The sequence below is a fragment of the Apostichopus japonicus genome, chromosome 2 (assembly GCF_037975245.1).
Source record: "Apostichopus japonicus isolate 1M-3 chromosome 2, ASM3797524v1, whole genome shotgun sequence".
In the NCBI taxonomy this organism is placed as follows: Eukaryota; Metazoa; Echinodermata; class Holothuroidea; order Aspidochirotida; family Stichopodidae; genus Apostichopus; species Apostichopus japonicus.
In genome coordinates, this window is record NC_092562.1 from 15,267,081 (window position 1) to 15,286,225 (window position 19,145).

The 19,145-nt window shown below is 45.7% G+C and overlaps 1 protein-coding gene across 1 annotated transcript in view; it reads right to left on the reverse strand.

Annotated features, from left to right (window-relative positions):
* LOC139978963 (uncharacterized) overlaps positions 1 to 17,595 on the reverse strand; it is a 41,893-nt gene extending 24,298 nt beyond the window's left edge. Inside the window, exon 1 of the mRNA XM_071989571.1 lies at positions 17,441 to 17,595. The gene's annotated coding sequence lies outside the window, so the exon portion shown is untranslated. The remainder of the gene's footprint in view (positions 1 to 17,440) is intronic.
* Positions 17,596 to 19,145: the final 1,550 nt, after the last annotated feature.

Consider the following 19,145-nt stretch of genomic DNA (forward strand, 5'->3'; position numbering starts at 1 on the left):
AGGATGACCTCTATTGGGACTCCTGCAAAAAGAGCTGTCGAGGCCGCTTTTCCTCTAATGTCATGGGCTCTCGTTAAAGTTGTGCCAACTGCGAAGGGGCGAATAATCTCCGTCAGCCACCGAGAGAGGGTGTCCTTAGACACCGTTGAAAAAGGTGCTCTGGGTAGTATGAACAAGGACATGGTTGTTCCTCTCAGGGGTTGAGTCTTGTTTAAGTACCATTTGAGAGCCCTGACTGGGCCCCACAGTTTGTCCTCTGCGACTGAGGAAGGCGTCTTTATTTCAGGGATAAAGATGTCCCCCGGCAGGAAGGAAAGGACCTGGTTCTTGGGTATGAAGGACGGATCGGGGACCATTCTCCCGTGGTTCTCAAACCTAATATGGTTCTGCTTTGGAAAAGGAAAAGGGTTTTCTTACTAAGGGCTGCCAGCGAGGCTGAAGCCAGTAGTTCGTATGGTGATTTAGTGAGTACCTGCAGTGCTGCTGATGGACTCCACGAGGGGGCGAGCCATCTGGTCCGAGGACGCCTGTTCGCCATCCCCCTGATGGGCTGGGTGATGTCCCCGTTGTTGCCCGGGGTGGACCCATCTGGAAAGCCGCGGTGGATAGCGGTAATTGCCAACCTGTAGTTCTTGATGGTTGACGCTTGCTTTCCCTCCTCGAAGAGGGAGTGAGGAAGTCTACCACTTGTGCCAGAGAGGTCTCGGCTGGCAGTACCTGTCTGTTCTGGCACCATTCCCCGCCTAACAAAATAACCCTGATCAGCGATAACCTGTCAAAACATAGAGACAGATCCCTCCTCATTGCGGTAGCCAAAAAGCCCCCGACTGACAGTTTATCTTACAGGTCCCCCTTTATACACCTGAATGGAAAGACGCAATGGAGATAAAATGCCTTGCCCAAAGACACAACGGGATGATCTGGCCAGGACTCAAAACTGCAAGTCTTAGGTCACCAGTCCACTGCCTTCACCATTTGACCACAGTGTTCTCGAAAGATGGGTACTGAATGGGTAGTTTGCTTCATCAGAATCTTGGTCAATGCTACAACTGTTATACTGTATGTGACTCCTAAAACTATATATGTATTAATGTATATATATGTATTTTAGATCATCCTGCAAGCAGGAACTTGTGAAGAAACCTCATTGACCTATCAAGGCCGCAAGTTGACCCAATTCAGTCTCTTACATTCGTATTTAATGTCCATGATAATGAATTGTCAACAACTCTGTGACTGGACGACATACATTAATCTTGGAGTGACTCCAACTCGGGACCTTATGATTGAAAGGCACCGGCCTTAACCACTGAGCTACAGTAACTGGGCTATAGATCTACTCATCAGAAACAAACTCCCAACAGGGACCGTGAAGTCGGTGAGAGGGTGGGTTTGTAGGAATTCCACCTCATAAATCCCTGGCTGCTTTAACCGAGCCCGGGGAGTTACTCATCGCACACAAACGCGTTATTAAACGCTTCGTCTTTTGTTATGATAACGTTATTTGCGGTGTAAAAAAAATGTCGCCGAAACGTTTTCAGGCTAGTGAATCCACACAAATTTCGTAAGGACATGAATATGACATTAACATAACATTAAAATCTCATAGAACGTTATGTCGACGTTTCAACAACACCACATTTGATGTTATAAAACGTATTAAATGTTATGCTAACGTACCTGTTACTTCTCAAGTCACTTCATGTCGAGATGAGAATTGTATCACTATCGTAGTACAGTGAAAGTTTCCAACTTCCTATTGAAACCAGCTAGCGCATGGTCACGGCCAGCCTATCAGGTGCTACGAAGTGCAACTCTGCTTAAAGTTTTGGAACATCGAACATTATTCATGGGGCGTATCCCGTATGTTCGGAGCGTGATAGCCCTTGTAGCTTTGATGGGGTTCTATCCTACCCCTTATTCAACTTACTAACGCGTGTGTCTTGGTAATTCACCAGAGAAATTGAGAGGCTTATTCCATAGGATTGCTCACATAGTCGACAGCTCGTTGCAGCAAACGTTGAGCTCACACGTGGCAAGCCAGGTGACTGCCTGGTCCCGCCTCCTCTCTTAACAAATGTACCGCGTTATACACATTGCTGGCAGTTTGCCAAGGCTTGAGATAGTCCTCTTTTTGGCAGTTTGCCAAGATATTAAAGCAGAGAGAGTACGTCACGAGAACCGTTTGAAACCATTCAGTCTTGCGCATTTTAACATATTCGGCTTGCGCATTTTAACATGTTCTGAAAGTGGGTTCCACAAGTGTTTTAGAACACAAGTGAGGTTTTAAACCTAGATAAATGGCGATGAATTATAATTAGAGAGGAGTATAATTAGCGAGGAGGATCTGACCCATGAATGCCCAGGAAAACTATGTCATGTCCTGGTTTCTGCTGATACTGTACTTGTTTAACACATTTGGGATGTGTAGCGATTAAAGGTGTAGCGGTTGCGGTGTTTTTCCGCCATTGATTCGAACCTGTCGTGGCAGCACAAGCTGCTAGTTTCGGGGGGCAACGATCCCCCCGATGTAGAAGGCTTTTCCTCCTCTGTGAAGCGGGAGTAACCGTCCTCTGTAACCCCGAAATCTAGGGGTCGACCTCGTCGTCTAGGCCGGACAGGTTGACCGACGTTCTGCAAACCAGAAGTTCCTCACCGGGGGGACAAATCAGGTTGCATTCTTTGGTCTGGGATTGATCGTGGTGTCGCGGCCGGGTGTTCGGTGCCCGTATTTGTCCTTCCCTCTCTGAGGCTGGGGATATTCCAAAACTTACTGGTTTGGATATTTACGAGTGACGAGCTTACCTGTCTCCTCACAACCTTAGCACCTCATTCTACCGTGCCTATAAAGTCCTGGTAAAATAATAACACTGTGCGCCCTCTATGACCGAACCCCCCCCTCGGTCACTCCTCACTACTCATGAGACCACTCCTTAAAAGTGGCCTCACGGTCACCGAAATAGGGGTGGCCAGAATCCTCTGGCCACCCCCAAGGACTCCCGTCGACTAAACTTCTCAAAGGTGAGCCCTTAACAAAAGGCACTGATGCCTTCCTAGCAGGGAGAGTGTAATCCTCCCCGCCGCAGCGGGTAAGGGGGGGGACACTCTCCTGAGCCCTGCAGGCAAAACTACCCCTTTTTCCTAACAAGGAGCCTCATCCTGTAAAGGCCCAACACTTGCTAACCCTAAGACAACTTAGGTGAGTACGCATATATGAAAAACACAGGGTGCAAAGTTACCCTCACCGATAGACCTGGCCGGTGACTCTTAGTAGTTGTTGGCTCTGTCTATCTGGTGTTGTGCTTGGAGTCGTGAGCCTAGTCGAACGACTGCTCCCCCGTCCGGCTGTGTCCCACCCCCTCGGGGGAGGGAGGCGGGAATGGAGACAGGTAAGCTCGTCACTCGTAAATATCCAAACCAGTAAGTTTTGGAATATTTACTTCGCTCCTCGCTTACCTGTCTCCTCACAACCTTAGCACCGAGTGGCACTGCCCGATGGTGGGAGGCCCGAGGGGTGGGACCAAGTACCAACCGGACCTCGCATCGCCGAGCTACCAAAAGCTGCCTCGGCGTGTAGAGTGTCAGGTAAGTAACAGGCGACGAACGTAGTTGGTGTTTTCCACGCTGCCACCTTGAGGATGTCCTGTATCGGGATACCGGCAGAGAGAGCTGTGGAAGCCGAGGCCCCACTGATGTTGTGATCTCTTGGCCGGGTATCCCCCCATCGTGAACGGGTGGATCATCTCTACTAGCCATCGGGATAGGGTATCCTTGGCGGCTGCTGTTTAAGGTGGTCGTGGCAGGATGAAAAGGGAGGTTGTTTGTCTCAACTTCTCTGTCCTGTTTAAGTACCACTTCAGTGCCCTGACTGGGCACCATCGCTTGTCCTCAGCCACTGATGAAAGGGTTTTGATTTCCGGAAAGAAAATGTCCCCGGGCAAGAAAGTCAAGGCCCGGTTCTTGGCAATAAGGGACGGGTCTGGAACCGTCCTCGCCCCATGGCCCTCGAATCTGATGTGGTTCTGTTTGGTTGTTAGGGCTGGGAGGTAACTCCTTCACGCTGACGCTACCACAATGACGAAGGGTGTTTTCTTTGTAAGAGCAGCCAGGGAAGCGTTCCCCGTTGATTCGTACAGCGGCCCTGCCAGGGCATGCAGCACTGCTGAGAGCCCCGCAGAGGGGGCTAACTGTCTGACTCGTGGACGGCGATTAGCCATGCCTTTGGTGAGCTGGTCAATGTCTGGGCTAATGCCCAGCGTGGAGCCGTCTGGAAAACCAGACGTCCCCGTCTGGGGCCTGCGTGTGGGACCTGCGGTCTGGGACCCGGGGTCCGGAGGGAGCCACTAGGATGAATTTACCCTTGGAGCTGCGAATCTTCCTCAGTATCTGGCTGATCATGCCAAAGGGGGGGAAGAATTTAAACCTCTGGTCCGTCTCAAGGCAGGGACCTGGCGCTATGTGGAAGGCTGCAGGTGGGACCGCCTGTTACAAAAGATGGGCAGCCCATTGTTGCCCTTTGTCGTAAGCAGGTCTATCAGAGGTATGCCGAACATGTGGAAAAACCTACCGCATATTCCTTGCGAAGGGTTCGCTCGTCGGGGTCGAGTTGTCCCCTGGGCAGAGCATCGGCCCTCACACTCTCCTTTCTGGCTATATGGGAGACCCATAGGGCCGTGCCAGATTCTGCAGCTGTGGTGAGGGTCTCCCATGCCAGACGGCACAGTCCCTCTGCCCTGGTGCCACCCTGTCTATTGATGTAGCTACTGTACAGTATGCCACCACCATCGTGTTGTCTGAGAGGATGGTGATCAAAGTGCCCTGTACTTGGGCTTGGGAGGACTCCAGAGAGCCCCAACCCCACAGTCCTGAGAGCGAGGCGGAAGTACATGAAACCTGGTTATCTTTGCAAATAGGGTGTTGGGGCCGATCCTTTGCCCTGCTGACGCCACTGTGGTGCAGGAAAGTGGTTTCTCTGTATATGCTGCTAAAGAAGTCAAGGACAGTGGCCTGTATGATGACCTTGTTAGCACCTGCAATACAGCAGCACTCGCAGTACTGGTGCAGTACCACAGTACCGCTGATGACCCCTTTAGTTATCAACCAGTTGCAATCAGAAAACCTCTGAAGAAAAGTACTGCCTTGATGATGTAGACCTAAGCTGTACCCTGTAGGGAGGTTTCATGGAGGTTCTTTCCATGAAAAATAATATTAATAATAATATTGAGGGTTGAACTGCGCCGGCCTATCTATCGATAACGAAGCCAGAGGCGCTAGCAATATTACCCTTCTCAAAAATAACCTGTTAAACAGAGAGATATCCCTCCTGGATGGAAAGACGCAATGGAGATAAAGTGCCTTGCCCAAAGAAACAACAGAATGATCTGGCCAGGACTAAAACCTGCAAGCCTTAGATCACCAGTACACTGCCTACACCGCTTGACCACAGTTCTCTCCAAAAATTGAGTACTGAATGGACAGTTTGCTTCATGAGAGTCTTAATCAATGCTACAGCTGCTATGTGGCTTTTACAACTACAGTATATGTATTTGTGTATGTAATTTAGATCATCCTGCAAGTAGGAACTTGTGAAGAAGCCTCATTGGCTTATCAAAGCCGCAAGCTGACCAAAGTCAGTCTCGTACATTCATATTTAATGTCCATGACTATGAATTGTCAACAGCTCTGTAACTGGACAACATACATTAATCTTGGGGTGACTTGAACCGGGGACCTTTTGATTGGAAGGCACCGGGTTTAACCACTGAGCTAACTAAGCTACAGCCCTACTCACCAGGAACAAACTCCCAACAGGGGATGTGTAGGGTGGGTTTGTAGAAATTCCACCTCATAAATCCTGGCTGTTTAACGGAGTCCAGGGAGTTACTCAGCAAACACAAAGGCGTTACTAAATGTTTAGTCTTTTGCTATGATAGCGTTATTAGAGGTGTAAGAAATATGTTACCGAAACCCTTTAGGGGCTATTATTTCAAAACAATTTCCGTTAAGACATTAATATAACATTAATATAACGTAATATCTCATAGACATCTTATGTCAACGTTTTATCAACACCACATTTAACGTAATAAACACGTATTGAATGTTATGATAACGTACCCGTTACTTCTCAAATCTCTTCCTGTCGAGATGTGTCCATTTCGTAGTGCAGTAAAGGTTTCCAGCTTCCTATTGAAACCACCTAGCGCCTAGGCTAGTCAAGACTAGGCCATCAGGTGCTACGAAATGCAACTCTACTTAAGATGTCGGAACATCGAACATTGCTCATGAAGCGCATGCTGTATGTTCGGAGCGTGTTAGCGCTTGTAACTTGCTGGGGTTGTATCCTACCCCTTTTTCAACTTACTAACGCGTTTGTCTTGGTAATTCACCAAAGAAATAGGAAGAAAGGCTTATTCCATATGATCGCTCACGTAGTCGATAGCTCGTTGCGGTAAAAGTTGAGCTTACACGTGTCAAGCCAGGTGGCTGCTTGGCCCCCCCTCCTCTCTTAACAAATGTGCCACGTTGTACCTTTTTTTTTCTGGCAGTTTGCCAAGGATCTATGAGCGATATGTTTCCAGGCACTTTGCCAAGTCTCGAGAAAGTTCTCTTCCTAGCAGTTACGGAATACTGTACGTCATGAGAACCGATTTGAAACCCCTCAGTCTTACGCATTTTAACATGTTCTGGAAGTGGGTTCACCAGTGTTTTAAACGACAGTGTTTTTAAACACAAGTAAGATTTTAACCTAGGCAAATGGCGATGAATTATGATTAGAGAGGAGTATAATTAGCGAGGAGAATATGACCCCTGAGTGTCTGCAGGTACTCGATAAATAAACACACATTTGGGATGTGTAGTGGTAGCGGTGTTTTCCCGCAAATGATTCGAACCTGTCGTCGCCGCTCAAGCTGCTAGTTCCGGGGGGGGGGGGGGGACACTCCCCCTATTCTGGGAAGCGGGAGTAACCGTCCTCTGTAACCCCGAAATCTAGGGGTCGACCTCGTCGTCTAGGCCGGACAGGTTGCCCGACGCTCTGCAAACCAGGTCGTGGGAACCTGGCTCGGGGCTGGTTCTCTTTTCGGATTGGGCGCTTGCCCCTGCTACCCCGTTCTGGGGCCCGGCATTGGTAATCTCATCGGTTCCCGGCCTCAGGACCGGCCGCGGCTCCGGTTAGGGGGTCTGCGGGCCGGGCTTCTGCACCTGCTACCCCGTTCTGGGGGCCTAGCAGTTGTTAATCTCGTTGTAAATGTTGTTGTAGTTGTAAATGTTATTGTAAATGTCGCAGTTGTAAATGTTGTTACTCTCGTAGGCTCCCGACTTCGGGACCAGTTTTGGATCCCGTTTGGAGATCTGCGGACCGGGCTTCTGCCCCTGCGCCCCCGTTCTCGTCGGGCCCGGGCCCTCCGGAGCCAATCTCTGAGGACCCAGCAGTCGATTGTATAGCTCTGGTTCCCGGCTCCGGGGGCGGTCTCGGATCTGGAGTGAAACCTCGGTTCTGCCTTCCCTTCGAGTCTCGCCGTACTCGGGGTCTCGCCGGACCCGGGGCCTCGCCGGACCCAGGCTCCCGGAGCCCGTCTCTGTGTGCGTACCACGCCGGGTACCACCACGCCAGTACTCCCCGACCCGGACATTCTGTCCTTTCCGGTGGGATTTTTTTTTTTTTTTTTTTTTTTTTAAATATTTTTTTTCTCGCCGGACCCGGGCTCCCGGAGCCTGCTATGGGACCGGCTCCGTTTCAGCGACCCCTCGGTCGTACTCTCTCTCTCGGACCCGAGCTCTCCGTGGCCTGTAGCCCGCGCTCTATGGGTCTCTCTTGCTGCGACCCGGACTGAGACGTTGCCTCTAGCCCGGCCGAGCCGTGCCTCTTCTCAAGAGGTCTTTTCTTGGCGGGAGCCTTGCTCCTGCCCTTCCCTCTGGCCGTAATCAACCGGACGTCGCCGGGACCATTAGGGGTACTCTTTGCTGCGACCCGGACTGAGACGTTGCCTCTAGCCCGGCCGAGCCGTGCCTCTTCTCAAGAGGTCTTTTCTTGGCAGGAGCCTTGCTCCTGCCCTTCCCTCTGGCCGTAATCAACCGGACGTCGCCGGGACCGTTAGGGGTACTCTTTCTCTCTCTCTCCACCTCTCCTTCGGCCCTCTCCTGGCCACTTTCCTCCACCTCTCTCACCACTTCTCCCTCCTCCTCTCTCTCTCTCTCTTGTCTCTCCTATATCTTTTTCTGGGGCACCGATGGCCTAAGGAATCAAGTCCAGCCTGCCCTAAAGCTTGCTTCTTAGACTCGTAAGCCACTGGTCTATCTAGTGCCACTGGGCTGGCGAAAAATTTATGCAGACCAGGCGTGGGTCCCGTCTGGTGTAGGTTCTACACTTAGGACACAAATCGTGTTCGAACCAGGTTCTGCCTGGCCGAAACATCGAGTAGTTAAAAAGCTTTAGCTGGTTACGAGACAAACTAAAACGCTCGAATTAAGGAAAGACTAACTCTTAAGCTTACGGAAAAATGCAAACTAACAAGAGAACGGGAGATAACGGGAGGTACATAACGGTGAGTAGAGGTACGTAGCGTAACCTAGCAACGGCAAAATACGAAAAACGCTACGAAGTGGCCTAACAAAATCAACACAAGCTGAAAAGGAACATGAGAGAGCGAAATATAGAAGAAGAAATCGTGAATAGAAATACAATGTAGACATGCTATGAACATGAAAATACAACGACACGCCTATAGCGTGGGGAAGGGAAAATGGCGGGAAACCTAGGCAGTTCGCGGAACTGCTACCCCCGCAAAAAACCTAAGGGCGGAAACGCACTAGGAATAAAAACAGTCCCCAAAACCCTCCCTTTCAACAAAAAAGGATACTTATCGGGCTGGAAAGGACTGCAATACTCCTAAGAATCCGAGGAAAGAAACTTCCAAAGATCGCTAAAGAAAACCAAGACGAAATCCAAGGGAAATATATCCACAAGAAATTCACGTGAAGACACTTTTAATGGTAGAATGAGTAGTGAGGAGTGACCGAGGGGGGGGGGTTCGGTCATAGAGGGCGCACAGTGTTATTATTTTACCAGGACTTTATAGGCACGGTAGAATGAGGTGCTAAGGTTGTGAGGAGACAGGTAAGCGAGGAGCGAAGTAAATAAGTATATCTCCCTTCGCCGTGGGAACTTCGCTCGGGCCGGCTCTCTTTTCGGATTGGGCGCTCTGGGGGCCCAGCAGTTGTTACTCTCGTCGGCCCCCGGCCTCGGGATCGGCCGCGGCTCCAGCTATAGGAGGTCTGCGGACCGGGTTTCTGCCCCTGCTTCCCCGTTCTGGGGGCCCAGCAGTCGTCGATCTCATCGGTTCCCGGCTCCGGGACCGGCTCTGGGTCCGTAGTGGGACTTTGGTTTCGGGCTCCCTATGGAGTCTCGTCGGACCCGGGCCCTCCGAAGCCCATCTCTCGGGACCCAGCAGTCGATGTAGCTCCGGTTCCCGGCTTCGAGGCCGGTCTCGGATCCGGAGTGGAACCTCGGTTCTTCACTCCCTCTGGGGTCTCGCCGGACCCGGGCTCCCGGAGCCCATCTCTGTGCGTACCACGCCGAGTACCACTCTCCTCGACCCGGACATTCTGTCCGTTCCGGTCGGAATTTCTAATGGGCTTTACATTGGCCTTTAGCCTTGCCCTTGCCTTCCCCTTGGTCATACAATCCGGACGTCGCCGGGACCTTGGGTTCCGGTCGGAATTTCTAATGGGCTTTACATTGGCCTAGGCCTTGCCCTTGCCTTCCCCCTTGGTCATACAATCCGGACGTCGCCGGGACCTTGGGGGGCAAAAACTCTTTTTTTTTTCTCTCTCTATCTCTCTCCTCCGGAAGGGGAGTCTCGTACATCAGCTAGTACAGTGCGCCAAGCCATTGGGCCACTCTATGTGTTCTTGGCCACTCCCCATTCTATCTCTTAACAACTCTCTGGCTTCTTCCTCACCTCCAGTCTCTCCTACAATTCCCTCCCCTCTCGGAGAACCGTTGGGGGTGCGGGATGGTGTCCAGTTTGTCCCGGAGCTTCGAACGCTTGCTAGCCAGCCAAGTGTATAATTCTTGCCAAGGAGCTGGCGTAAACAAGATTTAGACCAACAAGGGTCTCTGGGCTACAGGTCCTGCCTCTGGGGCAAGGATCCTGGCCATTCCCCGCCCGATCCGGGCGGAACATCAAAACAATTGACATAATTCAAGTGGCTCCGAGTACATGATTGAAAAACTCACGTTAGGAAGGCTAGGAAGGTAGTCTATCGTAAGAACGTAAACTAACCAAGGGAGTGGAAGGAGCGGGGGAGTCTAGAATTGCCTTAGCGGCTTTTGATCGCGATATTTTTCGTGGAAAATTCGTTGAAACTTCGTTGAAAACTGTGCCCGCAGTAGTCTAAATTTTGTCAACGAAATTATTCGTTTCTAACCGGTTTTCAACCTATTTTTTTTTTTTTTTTTTTGATTTTCAACGTTTGTTATCGATCGTTGATTTTTTTTTTTTTTTTTTTTCAACGGGAGTTAAGCGAAACAGTACTGTACGCTACAAGAGTGGAAACCAACACTTAGAAAAGCGACAAAGTAACGAAGTACATGAAACGAGCAAACATCTTATAAGAAAAATAACAGATAAAAACATGTACTGTAGATAAGAACATGTAAACAAGGCAAGAACCGCCTAATCGCGCTAATGCGAAAAGGGGGCTCGTGGTTACAAGGCACGCTACAAAGGTGAAACCCCAACACTTAAAGCGAACAAGTAACGAAAAGCATGGAAGGCAAAATTTTTCTCTTGGCTCGAGCCTGGCCCTACTCTATCTCTGTCCACACTCTCTTCCTCGGCCCCCTCTCCACCACCTCTCCTTCCTCTTCCTCTCCTATCTGTACTAGGTCTCCCACTACTAGGGAGCCGCTGGGGTTGGGGAGCAAGTCTAGCATGTCCTGTAGCTACATTCTAAGTCCTGCTAGCCAGGTATTGATATTTAGCCAAAGAATGGGGGTGAACTGGGAACACACCAGACACGGAACCCTCCTGGAAAAAGTATGGCACTTGGGACAAGGGCAAGCTCATCCCCGCACTGGCCGGAACAAGGAGCAATCAATGCATTTCAGCTGACCTAGACATGACTGAATGACCCCTAGTTAAGGGAACAACTTCTTAACAATATGATAGGAGAAGCCCCCCTTCTTTGGGGAGGAAAACAGCTAACAAGGAAGAGATAGGTATAATGTAAACATATACAAATAAATGTAATTATAAAATTACCTTAATATGATATACCCATGTAGTATAAAAAAATATACACATGTGGTATAAGGATAATAAAATATACACACATGGTATAGGGGCAATGCGATACTACCTTAACACCGTGCCTCGGCTAGAGGCCCGCGGCTTACAAGGTAACAGAATAGGCATAAGGCCAGCCCACAAAAAGGTGGGGAAAAAACCAGGAACGAGCCTGGGAACAAGGAAGGGACAAGTAAAAAAATATATAACGTATAAAGCAACGAAAATACAAGAGAAGTAGAGTAGTTAACAACTAAACAACGGGTGAGGGAAAGAACTAACGCAGTAGCGTGTGTAGCCAAAAAGGCGGGAACTTGCGTAACTACGGTAAACAATTCGCGGAACTGCTACCAGTACTAGAGTTCTGCACAGAAAAAACGGCGCGAACGCCGCTCCCGAAAAACAGCCCTGAAAACCTCTCTAAAAAAAAGAAAAGGATACTTATCGGGCTGCAACGACTTCAAATACTTCCAAGAACAGTGGATGGGAAATTATTTCCGATCCTAGGAACCAAAAGTGGACGAAATTCGGTGGAAAAAATCCGCTCGAAAAATTACGAAGTAGACGCTTTGGTTGGTAGAATGAGAAGGGAGGTTGGTGACCCGTGAAGCCGGGTCACAGAGGGTGCACAGTGTTAAAAGGTTACCAGGACATTCTAGGCGCGGTAGAATGAGGTGCATAGGTTGGGGGGAGACAGGTAAGCGAGGAACGAAGTAAATACTAGTGTACAGTCAATACATACAGCTACGGTCAATACCCACAACACAGTGTACATAGCAACGTGGACATCTCAGTTCTAGATAAAAGATAACAAGGTATACCGTTTCATTACTGTCTGCATTTTGTAGCGACAAGAAGGAAACGTCATTTGCAAGAAACAGAAAGTTAACTTTTTCAGAGTGGGGCACGCGGTTTGGGGCGAGTCTTCAATGCCTTTAAGGGCTACAGTACAAGATATGTATAGAGTGAACATGACGAGACTAAGTCCATTAGCCATAGGTTGCATTTTTCAGCTCTCTTGACCTCAACTTTCTGAAACTTTATCTCTCCTGCAAACAGACTGGTGAGTTTGGAAGAATTGTTTTGTTGCCAAGTCTGCCTAATTGATCTGATAGTGATTTGGCTACTAGAGCTGTGTGATGAGTTGCATAATAGACAGCTCACCTAAGGTGCAAAAGATGGGACTGATCACTCAGCTAACCAACTGGAAAAAAAACCTATAGTTAATGGACACTTTCGCGGCATGATAGCTTGGTCAAAGTTACACAGTCATGACCCACCACGAAATATGACTTTAAAGTAGACTTCAGAAGCAAACCTCTTACATTGTTAACAGTTACAAAACATGTCCTGCTGTAAACATATATACTTCTTCAAAACTTAATCCAAATCACAGAATTTATGTAGGGTAAAGTGCACAAGTAGATGGGACGTACAAACGCACGAACGAATTGATTTGCTTTCAAAGTCACAAACAGCATTAATGCATGTCTTATCATAGATAACCACAGACTGCCCTAGTTCGGTTAACCTTTGTTTCAATAAGAAAATTAAATAAAAAAATAAAAAATTTCCTCTATCTCATTTATTCAAGAGTATTATATATAGAACACATTTGTATATATATTTTCATTAACTCAATGTTACAAAGGAATTATTTACATGATGCGATAATGTGATTAATGCGATAAATACCAAGATACACACATATATGTACATTCACGCTTACATATATATACACATACTTACATAAACACACAAATATGTTTATACAAACACTGTGAGCAAACAAACGAAGACACCTACAGCAGAATCAGCAGAGAACGTCTAAAAAACAATAAAATGAAATCCCACGAAAAGTACAGAAAACAGAAAAGTAGACGACAGGCAGAGGATAAATCAAGAATCGCAAAGTTCATTAATTGAGCGAGAATAACAAGTCCTTAACGCCATGTACTTTCTACGAGCAGAGCAAGTAGAATTTCATTTCGAAGCAATGTACTTCTCAACGTTATGAATTAATTTCATTTTATAGAAGAACTTATAGCAATCAGGCTTAATATTGTTATGCTTACAGTTGAAAATGTAGTATTTGATATGGAGGATAAAAAAATTCAGCGGGTCATAAGCAGCTACAGTACAAGCTTGCCGAAGAAAAAATCTTCTTTTGAGCAGATAAACTGTCTTCCAACAAATTTCTGCTCGCAATCTAAAAGGAAACAAGATGTCACATGGCAGGACCAGAATAAATGTTCAATTGTTTCATCCACAATATTGCAAAAGGTACAGAGCAGGGAAGCCACCTTGTTCATTAAATTTAAAAGCAGCTTTGTTCCTAAGATGCGGTGCAGAAACCTGAACTTGAAATATTGGATTTTAGCTTCAAAAAGCGTACGGGAAGGAATCTTAAATATAGTTAACCAATCATCCTGTGAGAAGTCAAAAATAACGCTTGACTTAGCGCAGGCTTTTGGTGGAAGTGAATTACAGTCAAAAAGGTGAGGATTGACCAACTGCGACAATATAGAATTGCCAGACATTAGATTTAAAAGGTGATCTTGGTGGTCCTCGACATTATTTAATTAATAAATCAATATATAAATAAATAAATCAATATATAAATCAATAATATATAAATAAATAAATAAATAAAAAGGCTAAAACAAACTTACTGTAATTTGCTTTCATAGTCTTATCATAGATAAACACAAACTGCCCTAGTTTGTATAACCTTTGTTTGGTAATCACAAATTAATATTTACCGTCACCTTAGGTAGACTAACTGCACATGTGAAGAAAGAATTTGTTTGATGTTAAAAGTCTACAGTTTTTATCTACAGTAACATTGTTGAACAATGTAGCTCATAAATGATAAAGCTGTGTCATCTCCATGCGGCTCTCTTTGTCTCCTTTCATCAACCGCTAGATGTCAGATTCATAATTCTCAAATCAGTTTTTGACATTTGCTTAAAAGTCTCATTAAGTGTTTGCCAAATTTAAACTTTGACCTTTCCAGCTACTGTAACTGCACTTAAAGCTTAGTGAGAATGACACCCTTCTATGCAATTTCCATATCAATATTCATCATTTTTATTGAGTCTATCGGTAAACATTTTGAGCTGAATAAAATTCTCCAGATTTATTAATGAGTCCGTAGATTCTACAAATCTCAATTAAAATTTGCTCAGCCCAACAGATCATGGGCCAATCAGCTCTCTGTTTGGATAAATAAGTGGATGGAGCCAGTATGCATAGGTTACATTTGTGTAATAGACATGCTAAAATGGGTAGTCCCACTGTTCGCGCCATAAGGGCAACCGAAAATCAATTTCTTTCTTTCGATTGCGACAGCTTTTCTCCACTAAACCCACCTGGTCAGAGTACATTTACATTTTTAGAAATTCATCAGCAAACGCGTATTGAGACTTATCAAAATTTAACGGAGCTAATTCTATAAAGCGAGTGCTTTGGTCAAACGATCAATGTATTCAATCAAACCGGAACTCCACTTGTAAAATGTTTCACCAAATTGAGGTTAACGAGTAAATAAAAAATCATGACTTCATTTGGTTCACATTAAAGTGTTTCTCTTCTTAACAATGTTGCTAAGTATTCTCATTAATCACAATGCAAATTTGAAAATGTAATAGGATTACATTGAACAAAACACATCATAATATTACACATCTGAAATCACATCAATACACATCTGAAATTGATCACATTCAACTGCAAAATATGTTGTCAATGATCGGGGCATCCGCATACAAAGGAGGAGGGGTGGGATGGGGGTTGTTGGAGTTGACAAGAAACTCCCCTCCCCTCCCCCCCTCTATCCCAAATTTAAAATATTATATTTGAATGTATATTAAACTTGTGGGAGATGTTACAGATCAAATTATAGAAGGAACCTCATATAAAAGTGCTAACAAACAGAGACTTTGTAAACCTGCAAATTTAGAATTAAAACGTAACCTGCAAATATCACTAAACTTACCTTTCTTGGTTTTGGAATTTATGAGCAACATACTTACCTTCTGTCTCAACAAATTTTTCCTTAATCTACCACATGACTATCAGCTAGCATTATCTTTAGCAGTAGAATGTGCCTCCAGCTCCTTCAGTATGGTATAGATTAGATGTTAGTTGTTTAAATAATGAGATGTGTACAACTTGATACAGCTTGATCATTTTCAACTATATCAACAAAACACTAGCAGGTCTACTGATGTATTTAATTTTTGTGGAAATAATGTTCTTTGTAAGTGGCAAAATATCATATCACTTTGTGTTTAAGCACCCTTAAATTATACGAAACTTTCTCAAAGGGAAGGGGGATGTGCCTACTCCTCTTAACCTCTTCCCTAAGATGACAGTCTGCAACCTCAACAATTGCACCCCACACTCCCCTCTCCTATCCTGTTAAGAAATCTTGTACGTGTCTCATTCAGCATAAATGGAATTCAAACATAATGGTACTGTATACCCATCTCTTATCCAATCTTTATCCATAATAATAGTAGAAGAATCCCCCAAAACACGGTTCCCCCAAAACACAGTCTCTCCAGACTGCTTAAAGGCATTGAAGACTCGCCCCAAACCGCGTGCGGCGCTCGGAAAAAGTTAACTTTCTGTTGCTTGCAAGTGACGTTTTTTTCTTGTTGCTACAAAATGCAGACAGTAATGAAACGTGATACCTTGTTATCTTGTCCATCGCTGCTTTGTACAGTGTTGTGGGTATTGACCGTAGCTGTACAGTATGTATTGACTGTACACTAGTGTCTAATTACAGACGGTGCCAAGCTGTGTGTGTATTTTCTGGGATTGATGGTGGTGGTGTCTAACACTTCTGTTACACTTCATTCGAAACTAGGTCAGATAACTGGCATGAGACGTTTCTTTGTGTGGGAGTCTTCCAGTGGCGGAGAGTCCATATAGTAAGGGTGGCAGATGCCCCCCCCCCCCCCCTGACGGACTCAAATGGACTGCTGGCGCCCTTTTCAGCTTGTTACCACTTTTTACATATTCGCGATTATTGACTTTTTTATTGTGCTCTCATCTACCTATTGACTAATTTGTCACATTTTGTTGGTGTAATTTTCTGACAAATGCTCTAATGACGGTCTTTAATTTATCGGCACTTCTGTTGTACGAAAAATTTTCCCAAGAACTGTACGGGGTGTTTGATCTATTTTTAGACAATACGCCAATCCCAGTGGCCGAAATAGTAATAAACACCAAGTTTAAGTCGGCATGCAGTGTACATTATATGCCGCTCCATGATCAGTGTGTTGATTAGTGAAGTACTGTACTGTAGGTTACAACAGGCACAACAGGCATTGTGTCAGGGCTACGAAAATATGAGCACTCGATCACAAAGATACCACAGGGATTGTGATGAAGCGCATGTACTTTCAACACCCATATTAAGTTTTGAGTTGTCACAAATGGCGATGACACCTATTTATTCTTCATTTATCTGCAAATTAGCAAGGCCCGGAAAGGGTCATTTCCGGCGATCTAGGGAGTATCTTTACTCAAAAAAATTCTGTACGCTCTGCGCCAACCTATGGTGGTGCTCCGCTTAAATAGTGTCGAAAGCGACCCTACAGAACACTCTCGCCCCCCCTACCTTTACCCCTAGCTCCGCCACTGGAGTCTTCATACCCTTTAATGTTTCTGGAGAATTCTTTACAAAGTCTAACAATAGGACCTGTCATTTCACAGTCCAATTGCTTAGGTGTGGAGGAATGACAATGGATACTGATATCCTACCCTTATATAGAAAATGTTCAGTTAACTGCAAATTGAAATCATAAAAGTCACCAAACATATAATCTGAACAAACCATATGACTTTAACTGATCCACTCTCAACCTCAGTCCCATTGCATTAAATGCGTATCACGAACCCCTTGAAAGGGAATGGATACTCCACTACTGTGGACGGATCAGTTCAAGCACTTCCAATACATAAAGGCTATACCATTGAGCTATCGGTAATAGCTCCATGATTATACATAGGCCTAAGTAAATATTTAAGAACGTTGGACTGACTGAGAATGCAAAAAGAAAACGTGATTCATCGAACTAGCAACATCACAATGTACAGAAATACTGATCAAAGTAAGAGACAAATGATTAATATACCTGAGGAAATTCGGTGGGGTTCGATTCAATCGTTTACGCCGTACAGGACAGGCCCTTCACTCTCCAGTGCAGTCTGTGGTACCTAGCGTTTGTTTATCACAAGAACCCGCGTGTTTCATGCATTTTGGTGTTATGTAACATGTTCGAAGTTCATTGACCAAAATCTGTTATGTAAACCACGATCAAGTTTGTATGGTGGCTAATAAGAGACGCACGGGAAGCTATTGACAATGGAAGCCACATAGATATGAAAGAAATTTATACCGGGGAGTTGTTATGGAAAAACTCCCTGTTTATACTATGAGGGATGAGTACATCACGAATAGAGTGGAGAGATTATTGATTAACGGCAGTCTTTCATCAATAACCCATGTACAACCTCTTTGTCATTGAAACTCACCATACACGTTGGCTGAGTCTATTATAGGTCGCCGTAACAGCTTCTTCGTGCGCACCTGGGAATTTCGATAGTGATAGTAGGCCTAATCTCTACTATTTGGCTGTGTCAAAAAGTAAACTTTAGGCTGTTTAATAAGTATTTAAACTTTATTTACAGGGGGTACACTTAGTTAGCCGTTGCTATATTTAACCTCTGATCTCCGCTTCTCGGCCTTTTGGCTAAGATCATGTGTAGTATATGTCCCCCTTTCGAAGGGAAACGTAATACACACCTGACGATGATCACACAGTCATGCACAGTCTCGATGCAAGGGGACTGGGGGTTGAGAGCGGATCAGTCCAGTGGCGGAGCGTCCATACAGTCAGAGGGGCGGATGCCCCCCCCCCCCCTGACGGACTCAAATGGACTGCTGGCGCCCTTTTCAGCTTTTTACCACTTTTTACTCATTCGCGATTATTGACTTCTTTTATTGCGCTCTCAAATACCTATTGACATTTGTCACATTTTGTTGGTGTAATTTTCTGACAAAATGGCGATGACACCTATTTATTCTTCGTTTATCTGCAAATTAGCAAGGCCCGGAAAGGGTCATTTCCGGCGATTTAGGGAATATCTTTACTCAAAGAATTTCTGTACGCTCCGCGCCAACCTGTGGTGTCGCTCCGCTTATAGTGTCGAAAGCGCTCCTACAGACCATTTTCGCCCCCTGACCAATACCCCTAGCTCCGCCACTGCATCAGTCGTTCGGTTGTTTGGTTTTTCGTGCCCAGTTTCTTTCCTGGGTGACTTTTCTTACTAAAGTACCTCTGATCTCCGCATAGTAACCGTGCGTTAGGCACATGTAGGCCTAGATAAGTTGGACAGGAATGGACTTGAAAATAACTTAAAAGAGATATCACCACAAAAATCATTACGAAAACAACAACGTATATTAGTGCAGCCCTTTGGGGTTCATTTTGATACTAACGTTCCATTAGCTCGTGTAGTCAAGTTTCATTCAAAACAAGCAAACTGCAAAATGTTTTCCAAGTTGCTTCTCGCATTTGATTATTACTGGTTTGAATTTCGAAACCAGTTGTCTCAAGGGGCCTTTCTTCCCGATCTCAGTCTCAGACCTTTCTTCTGATCTCGAATCCATGCAGACAAGCATATACATACCATGAAGCATCACATGATGGAAATCATGTATTGCTAACTGACCATCGATAAAGCGTCCGCCCAGAATATTTATCATAAAATACCTGTCATACTGAAAGGCCGTATAGCAAGTTATAGCCATACGGCTGGAGGGAAGGGTCCGGGCGG